Consider the following 6,108-nt stretch of genomic DNA (forward strand, 5'->3'; position numbering starts at 1 on the left):
AACATCCTCACTAAAACCTCTGCTGATGAGCTTAACCCCATAAATTATAAAGGATGATGACCATTGTATTGGGGGGCTCATCAATTTTCTATGGGTCATATATCCCCAAATAAAAATCGCCTTGTTAGTATACAAGTCTGTTCTTTGGCATTCATTACAATCGACAGACAATTTCATTGGCCACGAGTTAACCACCTTCTCTTTCAATGTCTGGGCTGCTCATCCATTCCATTTCTTCATCCTTAAAATCCAGCAGCAATAGTGGGTACCTCTCAGGGTCGTTATAGAGACCTACCATGGTTTTAGATCAGGGCTAGGCTCACAGTGAATCACCAGTATAGGTCAGGTGGTGTTATGGGTAAAGAGTGCTCAGTACAAGGTTTTGTCTTTTAGCTGAATTAGAATAAACTGACATGAGGCAGAGCTCGCTAGTGTGGATGATCATACAAATGATGGTTTGTGTACGTCTGATTGCTCAAAAGGCAGATAAAAGCAGATAGGGGTTGTCCACATTCTAAGAACACACTTTGTACAGGTGTGTTTAGGATGGTGGATCAAAGAGGAGGGAGATAGAAGGTTTAGGGGAAAAAAATACATATATAGCTTATAATGGCCTGAAACTGCTCACTTATTACCTATAACAAACTATGGAGCTTCTGTGCTGGGGTTTATTTCATGAAAAGGAGATGTCCTCTCTCAAATTTGGTATGAACGTCTGTCCACATCACGGCATCTGAGGAATTCATGAAACTGTCTGGAGAGAAAACTGTGTCTCGGCTGCCACCTTGTGGCTCCTGTGCCATGTGCCTTCAGAAGGGAGGAGGAAAGCGCAACCCACTCCAGCGTTCTAGCCTGCAGAGTCCCAGGGACAGAGGAGCCTGGTCTATGGGGTCGCACAGAGTCGGACACGACTGACGTGACTCAGCAGTAGCACCAGCAGCCTTCAGAAATGAAATATTTTATACAGCAACAACCAATTTCTAAGATAAACTAACGATCGAAGTATGAATTTTTCCTTAGCATTACTAAAAATTCTCCAAGTTGCAAAGAGGACTATAAATTAATTTCTGACCTCCATTTATTGGCTAGCTAGGGTCTGAGATTAGGTAAGAGTTCACATAAGACCTAAATCACATAAAATCTAAATTGAACTAAGCAGTGTGTGTTTCTTTGTGTTCATTACAAAATTTCTTCAAATTTTTTAAAAAGAAATTCTCTCATGCTTAAATTAGTAGATATGTTAAAAAAAACTTACAAGCTATCCATTAAATGGAATATATAATCCCATTTGAAATACAGAATTAGAGAAAAATTATGGAAGTTTGCCATGCACACAATTATATTCTATACTCTAAGTCTTTGAAGGGTAACACAGAGAAGGGGTTAAGCTCAAAGGCCCTAAAATTCTGGAACCTGGGATCAAATAAACTCACTCTGACTAGCAGTTAGCTACACTAACCGGGGCATATGACCTAACACCTCAGCACCACTCTCATCTAGAGAACGTGGACGAGCTCCATAGCATATACCTCACAGGGCCGTAGTGGAGATTATTATAGCTTTAAAAGCAGTCTCTGGCATTCAGAAAAGATGACCTTTGGTTCTGAGTAAGCAAAATTAGGACAGCATGAGTTAATTTTATTGCTAGAAGTCAGCTTCCCCTCCTGAAAGCACTCCCCACCTCCACCTATGCTCAGGCAGCAATTTCCTCAGCTCTCTGGCCCCTGCCACCTCTGCCAGCACACTGTTGCATTGGCTGCTGATGATCCTTGAGGGGCAATTTTCTGCTGGAGCCTCTGGGTAAGAGCACTCAAAATGATGAGCAGAGGGTCAGAATTGCTGCCCACCAGGCTTTGCTTTATGTCTCCCATTACACCCTTTTCAAATAGTATATATGTTTTCTTATTCTGTTACTGCTCTCCTGTTAAATACTGAACAGATGGGGAGCAGGAAACTTTTCTTATAAGTTCATGAGGAGGTGCCACCTTGCACTTCAGTCCGTCACCCAGTAGTCCTCAACTCTGGGCATGTGGCCAGGATGAGATGCAATTTTTGGTTGTCACTCTTGAAAAAGGGATGAGTATATTTTGTGTGTAGGAATGAGAGTGAACTGAGTATTTGGTGACTGAAGGGTGGATTTGGGGAGTTGCTGCTGCTGCTGCTGCTGCTAAGTCGCTTCAGTCGTGTCCGACTCTGTGCGACCCCATAGACGGCAGCCCACCAGGCTCCCCTGTCCCTGGGATTCTCCAGGCAAGAACACTGGAGTGGGTTGCCATTTCCTTTTCCAATGCAGGAAAGTGAAAAGTGAAAGTGAAGTCGTTGAGTCTGGTCCAACTCTTAGCGACCCCATGGACTGCGGCCTACCAGGCTCCTCTGTCCATGGGATTTTCCAGGCAGAGTACTGGAGTGGGGTGCCATTGCCTTCTCCGGGGGAGTTGTTAGTACTATTCAAAAATATTTGACTTCCCTTTCTGGCAGGTGCAACCTTGAAGTTAGGAGTAGTCGCATAACTTGCTTTGACCTGTGAAAAAGCGATGTGTCCCTGCAGGGTGGAAGATTAAGCTGTGGCACATGATTCACCCGTCTTTATCCCCTGCTTTGCTGTTCATGGAAGTGTTAGTCAAATTGTGTTTCCATCAACTGGATCCCAGAGTGATATGACCCTTCAACACTGAGCAGAACCCACCAGAGGCCCAGATTAACATACAGTTTGAGCAAGAAATAACATTTGTTATTGAAATGCACTGAAAATTTGGATTGTTTTCTCATCATCTAACCCTTTATAGAAAATGATTATCATCACTGTGCTGCCCTGTAAGTAACCCAGCTCTCCCTGCTCTTGCTCCCAACTCAAGCCCAAGGAGGCCCTTTCCCCTAGTTCTTAATTCACAACAGAGAGTCAGGCTGTAGTTTCATGCTGGCAATGGGAGGATTGTCAGGAAAGACCACCACAAAGCCTCTGGAGCCAATCTGTCTGGCTAACTTGGGACTTCATCGCTTAGTAATTATCTGAATGATTTTGGCAAGTGACATACGTGTGTGTGTGTGTGTGTGCACGCGCGTGCACACATGTGTGTGCTCAGTCGCTTAGTTGTGTAAGACTCTTTGTGGTCTCATGGTCTGTAGTTCACCAGGCTCCTCTGTCCATGGGATTTTCCAGGCAACAAAACTGGAGTGGGTTTCCATTTCCTGCTCCAGGGGATCTTCCCTACCCAGGATCTACCTCTCCTGTCTCCGGCATTGCCAGGTGGATTCTTTACCACTAACGCCACCTGGGAAGCCCTGGGGAAGTGACTTAAGCTTTGTCAAATAGAGATAATGGGGCTTACCTGTTCCAGCTACTCTGTCTGTGTAGGAAAACCTCTCAAAATGTACTGGTGTCCAATGAACATTTACTAGGCTCACGGACTGATCAGTCAGGAATTTGGACAGAGCACAGCATAGATGGCTTATTTCTGCTCCCCACAACTGAGGTCTCAGCTGGCAGTCTCAGACTAGGAGCTGAAATCATCTGGAGGTTCACTCACTCCACATCTGGTGGACTCTGACTGAGATGTTGGCTGGGACAGCCCTAACTCTTACACACAGCCTCTCCACGTGGCTGGGATTGCTTACAACACACATCTAGAGAGAAAAAGCAGAGGCGAAATGCCTTGTGTGACCTCGCCTCAGAAGTCACTTAATAATTGATTCATTTTGATATTTGGCAAAACTAATACAATTATGTAAAGTTTAAAAATAAAATTAAAAAAAAAATTGATTCCACTAGTCAAGGCACTCATAAAATTCTGCCAGGCTCATGACGATGGGAAAAAGACTGCCTCTTGAGAGGCACAGCAAGGCTCTGGCAGTCTGTGGGACTAGAAATACTGCTATGGCCACTTTCAGGAAATAAAATCTTCCCCACTTCCTCAGAGTGAAGGTTAACTCACTGAGAGAGTTAATGCAATCAAGTATTAATACTAGACTAGTTGGTAGGTATGTGTCTGATGTTGTGGTTTATCCACTGCAGATTTGAGCCATATGGAACTACCTCCCTGTGGCTGCCTTTTCCTCCTATGAGGACCCTCCTCCAAAGATCTATCAGACCTCAGACCAAACTAAGGCAACCTCTCACATATGTATGTATGAGAATGTGTGTGTATATATATATATATATATATATATATATATATATATATACACATTTTCATATATGCATACATATATACATGTATGTGTGTGTGTATATATATACACACACAGAGAAATCTGTATGCAGGTCAAGAAGCTAGTTAGAACTGGACATGGAACAATGGACTGGTTCCTAATTGGAAAAGGAGTATGTCAAGGCTGTATATTGTCACCCTGCTTATTTAACTTATATGCAGAGTACATCATGAGAAATGCTGGACTGGATGAAGCATAAGTTGGAATTAAGACTGCCGGGAGAAAAATCAATAACCTCAGATATGCAGATGACACCACCCTAATGGCAGAAAGCAAAGAAGAACTAAAGAGCCTCTTGATGAAAGTGAAAGAGGAGAGTGAAAAATTTGGCTTAAAACTCAACATTCAGAAAACGAAGATCATGGCATCTGGTCCCATCACTTCATGGCAAAAAGATGGGGAAACATTGGAAACAGAGACAGACTTCATTTTCTTGGGCTCCAAAATCACTGCAGATGGTGACTGCAGTCATGAAATTACAAGGCTTGCTCCTTGGAAGTAAAGTTATGACTAACCTAGACAGCATATTCAAAAGCAGAGACATTACTTTGCTAACAAAGGTCCATCTAGTCAAAGCTTTGGTTTTTCCAATAGTCATGTATGGATGTGAGAGTTGGACTATAAAGAAAGCTGAGCACTGAAGAATCGATGCTTTTGAACTGTGGTGTTGGAGAAGACTCTTGAGAGTCCCTTGGACTGCAAGGAGATCCAATCGGTCCATCCTAGAGGAAATCAGTCCTGAATATTCATTGGAAGGACTGATGCTGAAGCTGAAACTCCAATACTTTGGCCACCTGATGCAAAGAGCTGACTCATTTGTAAAGACCCTGATGCTGGGAGGAGAAGGCAGGAGAAGGGGACGACAGAGGATGAGATGGTTCGATGGCATCACCGACTGGATGGACATGAGTTTGAGTAAGCCCTGGGAGTTGGTGATGGACAAGAAAGCCTGGTGTACCGCAGTCCATGGGATCATGAAGAGTTGGACACAACGAAGTGACTGAACTGAACTGAATATTCCATTGTGTGTGTGTGTGTGTGTGTACCATGTCTTTATCCATTCATCTGTTGATGGGCATTTAGGTTGTTTCCATGTTTTGGCTATTGTAAATAGTGCTGCTTTGAACATTAGGATGCATGTATATTTTTGAATTAGAGTTTTCTTCAAATATAGGCCCTGGAGTGGGATCGCTGGATCATATGGCAACTATTTTTCATTGAAGAACCTCCATACTGTTCTCCATAGTGGCTGTACCAATTTACATTCCCACCAACCCACCAAAAGGGTTTCCTTTCCTTCACACTCTCTCTAGCATCTGTTATTTGTAGACTTTTTAATACTGGCCATTCTGACCAGTGTGAGGTGATATCTCATTGCAGTTTTAATTTGCATTTCTCTAATAATTAACGGTGTTGCCCATTAGCCATCTAAATGTCTTCTTTGGAGAAATATCTATATCTTCTGCCCATTTTTCAATTGGGTTGTTATTTTGGAAATTAGGTCCTTGACCATTGCATCATTTGCCAACATTTTCTCCCATTCCATAGGTCATCTTTTCATTTTATGGTTTTCTTTGCTGTACAAAAAGCTTGTGTGTTTGATTAGGTCCCACTTGTTTCTTTTTGCTTTTACTTCTATTATCTTAGGAGACTGACCTAAGATGACATGGGTACGATTTATGTCAAAGTATATTTAAAGACTGTAAAATAAGCAAAGGCCTATAGCTCACCTTAAACAGTGTCCAGTTTCCAACTTACCGGCTGAATTCCTGGCCTACTCCCTCTTCCCATCAAGCATTCTTGTATGTATCTGTGCACCAGCAGTTTCCCCTTCAGAAATTTCTAATAACTAAACTCACCTTTAAAATAGATTTCACAATCCTGTCCCTAAACAACCAA

Source organism: Bubalus kerabau, chromosome 8 (genome assembly GCF_029407905.1).
Source record: "Bubalus kerabau isolate K-KA32 ecotype Philippines breed swamp buffalo chromosome 8, PCC_UOA_SB_1v2, whole genome shotgun sequence".
Classification (NCBI taxonomy): domain Eukaryota; kingdom Metazoa; phylum Chordata; class Mammalia; order Artiodactyla; family Bovidae; genus Bubalus; species Bubalus kerabau.